Source organism: Tachysurus vachellii, chromosome 4, assembly GCF_030014155.1.
Source record: "Tachysurus vachellii isolate PV-2020 chromosome 4, HZAU_Pvac_v1, whole genome shotgun sequence".
Taxonomy (NCBI): domain Eukaryota; kingdom Metazoa; phylum Chordata; class Actinopteri; order Siluriformes; family Bagridae; genus Tachysurus; species Tachysurus vachellii.
Window position 1 is genome coordinate 12190383 of NC_083463.1, and position 12949 is coordinate 12203331.

At 36.8% G+C, this 12949-nt stretch overlaps 1 protein-coding gene across 1 annotated transcript in view; it reads left to right on the forward strand.

Annotated features, from left to right (window-relative positions):
- Positions 1 to 12862: 12862 nt before the first annotated feature.
- The window catches only part of hs2st1b (heparan sulfate 2-O-sulfotransferase 1b), an 87803-nt gene continuing 87716 nt past the window's right edge, over positions 12863 to 12949 (forward strand). The window contains exon 1 of the mRNA XM_060867782.1: positions 12863 to 12931. The gene's annotated coding sequence lies outside the window, so the exon portion shown is untranslated. The remainder of the gene's footprint in view (positions 12932 to 12949) is intronic.

The window sequence follows — 12949 nt, forward strand, 5'->3', positions numbered from 1 at the left end:
GAGAGAGAGAGAGAGAGATTGAGAGAGACCACTCTTTTATAGGAACACCCTATGTGAAATGCATAAAATTATGCAGATACAGGTAAAATCTGAATGGGAGGGGGGGGGGGGTGTATCCAGAACGAGCCAAAAGGTTATCTGAGTTACTGTGTGTCATGGCTGTTTGTGTCAGATAGGCTGATATGAGTATTTCACAAACTGCTGATCTCCTGGAACCAGAAACACAGATGAGGTTAGAGGAGAATGGCCAGACTAGTCCACTGAAGCAACAGTATTTCGGACAGTATGGCTGCCTACTAATTGGTTGGTTGGTTGTGTGTTTAAAATATGATGCCAGCCTGAGCACCAGAGCTGGGCCTCTAAGCATGGCCCTTAAACACAAGCAACACAGTGACGTTTTTGGATTAAAGATTCTGTTCCGATTATTTGTGCTGCTTTAGAAGATCTTGCCAAATGGTTTAAATCACATGCATAAAGCCTCTGATGAGACGAAAAATTTAACAACACAAGAGGGAGCCAGTGACCACGACAGACATCTAAACATGTTCAAACATTTTACATAATGTTCTAGATTACATGCGATAAAATACCAAACATACAAAAAAAAGGGCTTATGTACAAACAAACAAAAAAACAAAAAACAAAAACAGCACACTGACATGTTGTTTGACTTGAGAATAAAGACCTGCAAATATTCTATCTTGGAGGTTTTAAATTTACAGGTGCCATTAAATTTTAAAGTTCATAACCTCACTATTTATATGAACCTGTATGAACACTCATGACTCTTAGGATAAGCAAACAGGATTTCAGAATGGTTTCATTGATGGATTTTATTAACTTATATTAAAAATAGAAAGTGTATCTTATAATGTTTGTGTGTAGGGCAGTGTTCATAGTTTTTCCTAATGTAATTCAACAAAATCTTTCAAGTCTGTTAAAACTGCTGCACATTGTGATCTTGAACTAGCTTGTGTATTTTCACCATATCTAAAACACAAAAATGGTGACCCAATGTAAAAATAGGGATTCAAATTATTTTAATACATGAATGAAACTTGTGCAATATCTGATCTTTTTGTTACATACTTTTTGTTCATTTCCCACACTACCTTGTGATTTTCAACTCTAGTATAAGCTAACGCTAGTGTTTTCTTCAGGCCCTTGGGACCAGTATTCCAGCCTGCTCCACTCTCACTTTGGTGTGTTTAAATAGATCTATCAGCATGAATTCTCTCTGCCTCAGTGCCTCATCCAATCCTAGTGAACAAGTCCATCCTTCACTGTCTGTTTAATGAGCAGTTCACCTTCCCTGCAGCACAGTGATGAGAGACTCTCTCTCTCTCTCTATCTCTCTCTCTCTCTCTCTCTCTCTCTCTCTCTCTCTCCCTCTCTCACACATACATACACACAGAAACACACACACACACACACACACACACACACACACACACACACACACACACACACCAACTACCACTCTCTCACTATCCAAACTGCAATTATGCTTAGAAAGCTACAACTCCACAAAGTGTGCTACATTTCTTCATGTCTGCAATGGACGACTCCTGACAAACTCCTGGCTGTCAATCATTCTGCAGTTTATCCGCTGCTGTGAATCCTAACTGCTTAGACTCTTGACCTGTAACTGCTTAGACTCTTGATCTCCTCTGACCATCATATAACTGTTACTGACAGTGAGTGATTACTGATGTGAAATCCATGAAGTTCACAGAGGACTGCATTGAAACACATGTAAACTTACTTAAACCTAACACAAGGTTTCAGTCATTTGTGATGTACACGGTTATAGTATATACAGTAAATATTGCAGTTATATGAAGAGCCAGCATACTGATCCTTAGAATATTTTGTACAGAAAAAATATACAAAATGTACAGTTGGGTTACATTTAGTCAGAGTATCAGTACAGAGTGTCTATGGAGGATGGTGTCTTTCATATTACAACCGAGCCCATTTCCACATAAGGTGTAATATTTGTACATTAAGATGGTAACCTTGTTATGTTGTTCCCTGTTGGTATAGAAGCTAGGATCCTGCACACCCACTGCTGTGGGCTGGGTTCCATTCCTGGGCAGGGAAGGAACCAACCAACCAACCAAGCCACTAATGACTTCACAAGTCAGCTGCTCCCAAGCCTGGATAAAAATGGGAGGTTTACATCAGGAAGGGCATGCTGTATAAAACCTGTGCCATATCACATACGTGGATCAACCACTAAGCCAAAAGAAGAAAAAAGGATGGTATTTGTGTTGACTGTAGTGTATATGAAAGGTAATGTGTTACAACCAAACACCAGAACGGTCTTAAAATACGGCGAATAAAATTATTTGGATTCTGAATAATATAATGTACATTATTTGCTTTTTTTATGTGAATTTGCAATTTGGAGCAATTCTTGCTAATGGTGTAAAATACTGGGAGGTATAGAAACAAATAGATTAATTTCCCTCTGACAATATGATTTACTGCAGGCTGAAATTCACTCGGGGAAGCTGATTGCATGTGCAAATTGTACAGTATTAAGGTAGGAATTGTATTTGTACGATTTGGCAAAAAAACAACTACAACAAAAAAAACAACAACAATAAATTGATAATATTTAACTATATCTATCTATCTACCTATCTATCTATCTATCTATCTATCTATCTATCTATCTATCTATCTATCTGTCTGTCTGTCTGTCTGTCTGTCTGTCTGTCTGTCTGTCTGTGTGCCGTTCCGTCTGTCCATCCATCCATCAGTCATTTCTCACATTTTCAAATTTTAGTATTTATGAGTTCTAAAATATAGGTTTTTTTTTTTTTTTTTTTTTTTTTTTTTTTTTTAATTTTGTTTGGCAGTCTATTTAAATATGCAAATATTCACAACTCAATGATTAACTTTTAGTTTTTAATTACAGTATTCAATTACAATATTTGGTGCAAAGCCTCCATTAGCCTTCATTAGATTAATCATGCACAGACTGATTGTGCATGATTAATATATTACTATGATTGTGTACCTGATTTATGCATTACTGAATAGTTTGTGAGCACAAAGCTGTTAAAGTAGCTAAGTGCTCTTTAGATAGCATCTGAAATTCCAGCAAGGAGAAATGATGAGGCAACAAGGGCAAGGGCATGTTCAAATAGAATTGAAACCAAGTGCTTTTAAAACCTTTCCATTTGGTTTACAGAGAATAAATGAAAAGGGCGACAGAAAGTGTTCTCATTTAAATCAAGAGCGAACATTAGAGATGAAATTTAAGGGTGAAAATTTGCCACTGAATTGTCATTCTTCACATTTCAGATAAGGTTCATCTCAGGCCCTCATTAGCTATGGTCAGTTGCACTTATTCAGATGACATAATTGGAACCATACAGTTTATAAAATGCTCCTGTGTGAGACATTATTAAGAAGGCACAGCAATAAATCCCCAAAATTATGTGCAGTGACAAGCTTTATGAAAACAAAAGCATCCCTCCAGGTTTGAATGTGTCAATGTGGTGCATGTGACCTTGAGAAATTGCTGAACATGTGTTATGAACGGGATGGCCAATAATTCTGGAAGCTATTCTGCACCTATTTTTTGTGCAAGTGTGTGTGTGTGTGTGTGTGTGTGTGTGTGTGTGTGTGTGTGTGTGTGTGTGTGTGTGTGTGATTGGGTGCAGAGGTGTTCACATATTGTAAATACATGCATGCTGTTCGTAAATGGAAGCAATTTCAGGCAGTCAATAAATGCAGTGCTGCACAGCATTTACATGTGCACAAAAAAGCTCTACACTGATGGGAGAAATAGCAATGCTAGATGTCAGTGGAGCTGCTGACAGGCTTGAGTTTGTGGGTCACTCTTGGAAAATGATTATATAATGGACCCTTTTGTTATCTGCTCCAATTTTGGCGACTAATATACAGACCATTTAACACTGTAAAACTCATGAATATGCCAACAAAATGTTGTCCTTCCCTTACTTCATTACTGCTTCAATGATTTAGACTTCCTTTCAATGCTCAAGCACCCAAGCCTTTAAATTTCCTTACACAAATCCTCAATAAAACTTTATCTATTTCCTCCTTCAAAATCCTCCTCTTTCCTAAAATGTCTTTTACGTATCTAAGCAGTTTCTAAGCAGTTTTTCTCTTCTTTCGTTTCCTTCTTCCTTCCTTCTAATGTAACTTTTTCCAACTGTTTAATTAGGATTGCTATTTAGTCATTTGTTATTTGTCTTGCTTACTATCTAAATTAAATGTGTTATTGTTATTATTGGAGGGCACAGTGGCTTAATGGTTAGTATAGTTGCTCCAGGGTTCGTGGTTTTATTCCCCTGGAGGTGTGAGGCGTACTGTACGTGCTAACCACTAAGCCACCATGCCCCCAGTATTCAAATTTTCTATATTTGTAAAGCTTTACAAAAATCTGGATAAAAATCAAGATCCCTAATAAACAAACCAGAGGCAAGAGGCAATAAAAAACTCACTGAGCTTGAGCAGAACCAGACTCAAAAGGAATCACATCCTCTTCTTTAAAGTCACCGGTTAGTGGGATCACAAATCATTACTCTTCTACATCTGTATATTGCAATATCCATCAGCACCAAATGTATTGAAAGATTGTTCAGTTTCAGGAAAGACAGGAAACAAGAGAGTGATCAAATAAGAAACTCAAATGAAAGGATTAAAGGAATTATCTAAACTTGGTCAACATTTTTTGCTGACTGACATTTCCTTCTTTAGTTTTATACTGGAGCTACAATGTTAATGTTGTTAATCATCCAAACAGGGTTACAGCTATTGGTTTAGTGACATTCAAACCTTTCTCAAATGCACTGATTTGTACATAATGTCAGTTTAATCTCTACGTAATGCTTGCTTATATAGTTTCTGACAGTGTACAACATGACTCTCTACAAAAATAGAAGTATGTTGGAGACCTAAAATCATGTATCAGCCACCATTAAGCCAGTATCTTGTTCTTCCTTAGCACATACAATATTTTGTGGACACCTGACCATCACATTCATATGTGGTTCTTCCATAACTGTTGGAAACACAGAATTGTTTAGAATGTCTTTATATACTGTAGCAGTACAATTTTTCTTCACTGAAACTAAGAGGCTCAGAACCTGTTCAAGTATGACAAAGCTCCTGTGCACAAAGCAAGAATCCATGAAGACATGGTGTGTAAATGTTGGAGAAGAAGAACTCAAGTGTCCTGAACAGCCCTGAACTCAACCCCAGTGAGCATCTCTGGGATAAACTGGAATTGAACTGGATGCTAGCAGCACCCTACTCCTCCTCGTTTCACATCAGTGCCCGACCTCACTAATGTTCTTGTTTCTGAATGAGCAAAATTCAACACAGCCACACTCTAATATCTAATAGAAAATATTCCCAGATGAGTGGAGGTTATAATAACAGCAAAGCAGGGACTAAACCTGGGATGCTGTGGTATAAACATCAGGGCTCTCAAGTTTTGAAGACAGGCAAGCGTGACATCAACAACCCCCAGCAACAACCCCCCACCCCCAAAACACACACATACACAAAAATAAATAAATCATTTGTAATGTTGGCGCTCATTTAAAACAATTCTAGATATATAGTTCATTAAAATAGTGTATTCTTTCTTAAAGATAAAAGATAGAGAGGGTTCACTGGTGTATGTTTTCTTATGTGGCGAGCCTTCCACCATTAGCAACACGGAAATAGTCAGAATGTCAAGTGCCAAGATAGACTGGTATTTCTGGATCCCTGGAACCATTGACACTGGCCACAACCAGCTACAGTAAAAGTGGCATTCAAGATTCGGCCATGGAGCACATTATGTTTCAATCGAACATTTTCAAAAGTCGGCATTTCACAATGTTTGTTTATTCAATCAATCAAAGGTTTTTGGAGAACTGGACCACAGGAGCCCAAAGAGTGGCCAAGTGCCTGATTTCAATGCACTCTCCTCAGCTTGCCCTCTTGTCTTGCTTTCATTGTAAACAAATGCTCAGCAGTAGCTACCACAGCTAGTGCAAGTTCAAAGTTTTCAAATGATATAGACATAGTCAATATGAGGAAATAATGTGTAAAATATTGCCACTAAAAACTTGTGCTTGTCTTATTTTTAGAGATGTGAAAGTGAAGTGACATACAGCTATATATGGTGACCCATACTCAGAATTTGTTCTCTGCATTTAACCCATCCAAAGTGCACACACACAGCAGTGAACACACACACCGTGAACACACACCAGGAGCAGTGGGCAGCCATTTATGCTGCAGCACTCAGGGAGCAGTTGGGGATTTCGGTGCCTTGCTCAATTGCACCTCAGGTGTGGCCGGCCCGAGACTCGAACCACCAACCTCAGGGTTAGGAGTCAAACTCTGTAACCATTAGGCCATGACTTTGTTTCTTATACTGTATTCTATTACAAGTTACAGTTTTTTGTGACTCTCTTTCTTTTACAGCATTCCTGCTGTTATTCTTGACCTGATTTAGATTAAAAATGATTACAATATACTTTTCATTTGATTTCAATATCACAAATACTCTTCACTTATTTAGCTCTACTATTTCTGTCCTTTGAGTGTGTGATGATTTAGACATGGAGTATTGTAGAAAACTGGTGACTACAGTAGCAACATTAGCTACCAGTAAACAAACAGAAGGCCAATCAAATGCATTTAGGAACTGTTTCTTTAATCATTTCCCCAAAACAGCATATTATCTGAAATGTGTCACCTCTTGTATTACCATGGGATAAGTACAGATAAGACATTTACATGTTGCTGCTGTGTAGCACGTGAGTGGTAGAAGGTGAATGCAGCTATTTTAAGCAGCAGCAAATCGCAGACGATGGCAGGCAGCAATTTCATGCACAGCTGGAGTCTTATAGCTTTCATCCCTCTATTCTCAGTGTTAAAGGTGTCAAGGGACACTGCACACCAGGGACAAACCACAAAGTACAACTTTTGTCTTTAGTCTCTATAATTTGTCCTTTGTTTTTCCATTTAAAGTAGTCTCCACTGATTATGAGACTGAGATATACGCATTTATGTAGTATGGGAAGTTCATATTCAGGCTTACAGTAAATGCACTCTAAACAGTAGGCAGGACGTTTTCCAACCATAATGAAAGTTTATAGCAATAGGTTTAAATGATAAATCACTGAGAACTCCTAATATACAGTATAAAGATTGCACAGTGGAGGGATTTCTGGCCATCCTCATTAATCTGTATGAGTCAAATTTAGCTTATTTCTTTTATTGCAATTTGCCTTTTAATTAACAACAATGTGAGTATAATATGTATATATCTATAACAAGGTTATAGATACTTCTCTTTCAGGACCTTGGTTTTGGAACACATCAGTGTCACTCTGGATGCATAAAGCCATGTTTTACTGTGGAGCTGGTGTTCTCAGGGTGACAGAGTGAACAGCGTTGAATCACAAAGGTACAAGATTGAGAATTAAAGCAGACCTGATTTGATGTGTATCATTGCCTTTTCTATTTTACACAAACAACAAGCACTGTAATGTATAGCCCAGATACAGGCTCCCAGATGTCATCATACACAAGAAGTACCAAAAATCCTCCCTTTGACTTTGGAAAACAATGAAAAGTTACTCTATTATTGCCATGACCTTGTAGAGTAATAAAGTATATTCTAATACAGAAAGAAACAAAGCAGCTAAAAAGGCCAGGCTGCGAATTAAGGTTTAATTGTCACCTTTAAAAGTGCTTACAAGACACAAATTCAGTAACAAAGCTGTTCATAGAGCAGAAATTAGGATGTGCCACTAAAACACATCCAGGAAATTCAGATTGCAAAATGGAAACGTATTACAAAATGCAATTATTGCTGATTTGATGCAACAAATATCCTTTATGTTTAATTATCTGTAATTTTACATGGACATTTTCAAGCTCATCTGAATCTCCATATTTATCAATTTCTGATTGGTTAGCTCTCTTATCATGAATAAGGGACTCACAAGCCAGTCAAACATCAACTATATCCTGTTCAGAAGAGCTTCATCTTGTTAGTTCTTACTGCTTTGCTCATTTAGCTAACACTGAAAGCCATCTTGATGTATCTATCTGGGTGAATAGAGCAGTTACTTGCTTGTTGGCTGCTACCAGACACATCAGAAGCTTCTTCTGCACCCCATACAGGACATTCTGATGGTGAACACAAGGCAGAGTGAAATATGCATGGGTAGTGACAGAAGGTAATCAGAGAAACTGGCAGAGTAAAAATCATACAAGCAAACAAAAAAAACTTTGCCTTGAGGAGGGCCTGAAGCTTCAAAACCAACAGGTCCAACATGTCTCTCATCATTATGACAATACATGACAATATGACAGTATGACAATACATGACAAAGGGCATCTACTCCTAATCTGGGGTAAGACTGTCCTGTTCTGAGAGGAGCAACAGAAAATTAACAATCCCACAGTACATTTTATACAGGCTTCCACTGTTGGATGCATATGTAGTTACACATGAATAATGATATTTTGAATCACCTCAGAATCTGACTGAGCCTCTGAATCACCGTGCAGAGAGTAAAAATTGTCTTCCGCCCCCACTTGCAGGTAAGCATGGGTCACCGTATAGAAGGCTTGCTGTGGAGGTTTGAAATGATGACATGCATCTTTGTTATGCCTCAACTAATAATTTCTTGTCTGTATGCAGGTAAAATACAGCTCATGGCTGGTGTAGTATAGGAATCCCTGCAAATGAAACTCAAAATGCACCTGCATTTACTGAAGTACATATCTGATCGTGTCAATAGCCAGTTTTTGGCGGCCTGCCAGAAGCTAGTTTGTGTTTCATGCTAGTTAACAACTTGTGTTTACTGTACACACGGACTAAAAAATGGATCGATTTCTTATCAAACAATCCCGCGCACAAAATGAACAGCAACAAAGCAATGTGACAGTGACAAAAGAGGTAACTGATGGGGAGCATGCATCATCCGCGACTCGAGTAATTATTGTATTGCAATATCGTACATTGTATTTAAGCAGATAAGCTATTTAAGACTGAATAACTTGGCATACCTTGCGGTGAAAGTGGCTCTCCTATTGACTTTGTCCTATCAGTGTGGCTCACATGAAAAAAATAGTGAAGACCACTGCTATAAATGATGAATACATTTCTCCTTTCAAAACAATAACACATTGCCTAAATCATTTTAGTATTAGTTTAGATGTACACCATTTACCCTACACAAGTCCCTGTGTACAAGCTGTTACTATAGAAACAGTAACATATTTTATTTTAAAGTTGGAATTACTTACAAGCCATGATGTTATATAAATGTAGCGCACACCATCTGACAATCAGATTTCAACTACGCTGTGGTATAAATGCCATGAATGAGTTTAAATTCAGATGGTGAGACTTGAGAGACTGCTGTGGATGATGCTGAGTGAGAACTAATTTCCCATGAAGATCTTAGACCTTCAGTGAGAAAAGGCCATCCCTGTGGAGATATTGAGACATCTAGAGATGTCCCAGCTCCAGATGATTCCGTTGTCATGAGGATTCAGGCTTTCAAAAAGTTGAAGCAAACCACATGTGGTCTTTGGGGACAACAACCTCCTAATCAATACACAATTGTCAGACTTTATATGACTGTAGAAAACATTAGACATTATTCCTAATAACATTCTCCGGTGTTTATAACAATTTATAATCACAACCTCCAGTGTCACCCAAATGATGATGAGGCTCACTTTTGAGTCTGGTTAGTCTTCTCAGTCTTGCTCGTTGGGGATAAATGCAAACACATTTAACCCTTGTATGTTGTTCGGGTCTGTGGGACCCATATTCATAAACATCAATAGTTTCGAAAAACTTTGCTTCCTTGTAAATTTGTTGATTTTTTTCCACTCATAAATTGATTAAATTTGATTTTCTTTTTTTTTTTTACATTTCATTAAAAAAACAACAAAAAACAAGTAGCACTTTACTTAAAAAATGTGTTGCTGTTATATGCTGTTTATTTTGCTTGTAATTGGGATAAAGTAAACATCTGTAGAGTATTTTAACATAAAATTTTTGATTGTGTTGAATTAAAAACCCAAAAATGCAGTGGAACCACCAGACCCATGAACACTGGCTGAGTAACAAAAATACGAAAACCATACAAGGGTTAAATACGTCTGATATTAATCTTGACCTTGTGTGTAATATTAATCTTTATATAATTAACTCTTTTGTTAAAAGCGCTATACAAGTAAATTTGAATTGTACTGAAATAATTTTTTTAATTTTCACTTTTTTGTTGATTTTTTTGTTGTTCCAGCAGCAAGATCCTGTCCTCTGAATGCCATGGCCCAAGTTGATTCCTGGGCAGGGCACCAGCCCAGCTGCTGTCAAGTTAACTCGCAAGCATGGATAAAATGGGAGCGTTGCGTCAAGAAGAGTGCCAAAATCAAATATGTTCATTTTACACGTGATCTGGCATGGCAGTCCCAACAATGGAGCAGCTGAAGTACAACAACATTAAAACAGGTTATGATAATCTCATCTGAGCTATTATATAGATGATATGAGAGGTCATTTTTATTTATCAAGGAATTAATACATGTTTATGATGTAAATATAATGCCTTCTAAAAGGGTATAAGTGTATGTTTTTCTTTGACAAAACACATATTTTCAATAAATCTGAAGAAGAAGAAGAAGAAGAAGAAGCAGAAGAACTGTCATCTATGCTCACAGAGTACAGTGAAACTTCACATATCCCTGCATGTAAGAAAGTTAGGGTCAGAGTGCAGAGTAGTTTAAGAGCTGACACTAACAGCGTGCTACCTTCTGATTAGTTGCCCAAAGTCTCAACCATTGAGACAAAAAAAAATCCATTTCCTGTGAACTCCTCATACATGGAACATACCAGATATTGATAAACCCATAAAAATATATGCTACACTATTTTGATACCAAATATGAAATGATTGCTGAAAGGATGAGACTTTAGAATATCCAGTCAGTGTTACAGCAATGAACAAAGGCTGGTATGAACACAGACATAGAGCATTTGGTCTAATTTATGCATTTAATCTTTTTCTCTTGGCACTTCTTGATGTTAGAAGACTTTAAAATGAATTGACATTACTTTTGGTTTAGATACACAGAAAATGGAAAATCATGAACAAACTGTAGTTTTCATAATGATATACTGAATAAAGTAGTAAATGTAAATTTTACTGTGTCGAGTATTTTTTTAATACTAAGTGTACTTTTGCTAACAATGTTCTAAAGTACATTTATTGTGACTCAGAATCAAGATGGTTTTAAGTTCACTAACTACAATTTTCCATCATAAATCATGAAACATCAGAAGTCTAAATCCTCTGTTTAAGACCTCTAGTCCTACAAACATAACAAAGAGATGCTGATTAATTGTTGATTTATGGTTATCTTCACTGGTTTTAGGTTGATGACAGAAAATCTGTTGAATCAGTTCTCTTTTTTAATCTTGATAGTATCCTTTGTGGTCGATATAAATGTAGAAAAAAGAAAAATCTGTTTTAGTAGAAAATCTGTAAATTTGAGAAGTACAGTGAGACCACATCTGAAAACGTTGATTTTTTTTTAGATTATAAATGGAAATAAGGAGGTTTTGAGAATATTTACATATTTAAAAAAAGAAAAAGGTGAATGTCTTAAATATTTAATACTAAACATTCCATTCTATTTTAGGTCCCTATCTGAATGTAAGCAAATGTGTGATATTGACCATGTTAACTGCTTCTGAACTGATACTGAAGGTTGTGGCTTTTACACACACCAGCAAAAACACACACCAAATACAAATGAAATTCATATAAATATTTCACTCATACTACTTTCCATTCAAGTTCTCGCTGATAAAATAAATTGTAAATTGAATTAAATTAGAAAAGAATGTACAATAGAAGTTTTCACACACAATTTTAACATATCGCAATCCTAAATTTATTTCTTGCATCTGTTAACGTCAAGTCCAATCAAGTCAAGTGAAGTCAAGAAGCTTTTATTGTCATTTCAACCATATATAGCTGTTGCAGTACACAGTGAAATGAGACAACGTTTCTCCAGGATCATGGTGCTACATAAAACAAAGACAGAGCTAAGGACTTAGTAAGTAGTCCTAGATACATAAAGTGCATCTGTGCAACCTGGTGCAAACAGTGCGGGACAAGACAAACAAGACAGACAAGACAGTGCAGAACAAAAGACAGTGCAGACAAAAAGACAATACAAAAAAAGACAATACACAAAACACAATAGACTGAAACAGCGCTGACCAGTGTAAATACTGTATGTTCAAACAATATTGTGTGTGCAGAAACACTAGAATGAACACAGTGTTATAGCAGCAGCAATGTTTTACAATTCCTTCTATTTCTCACAATTTTGCAGCAAAATCTCACAATTCTGACTTTATATCTCACAATTTTGCACCAAAATCACACAATTCTGACTTTATATCTTGCAATTTTGAGGTCACATCGCAAAGTTCTCAACTCAGTCGATTGCAATTATGAATTTTCAAAAATTCTAATTTTCAAAATCCTTGTCTTTTCTGTGTGTGAATAAGAAAGTATGGACCAACAAAACACTAATCATTCTCTACAAATATGCTCTATAATAACAATTATCTAGACAAAACAATAAGAACCAGACCCTGTGACCCTCAAATGGCCCAAAAGTTGAGAATAAAAAACAAAAAACAAAAAACACTACAAAAATATTCTCTCCCTCCTCAGTTTCCTTCCTCCGTTACTGTAGATGGCGCTGTCGGAGATGATTTCACACAGAGGAATAAAGCTAGAGATCGAGAGGAAAACCGCACACACACACACGCACACACACACACACGGAGGCAGTAGCGTCGCTGACAGCTCACAACTGTGGAGCACTTCAGCCAGGCAACAGCGTACACACACACACACAC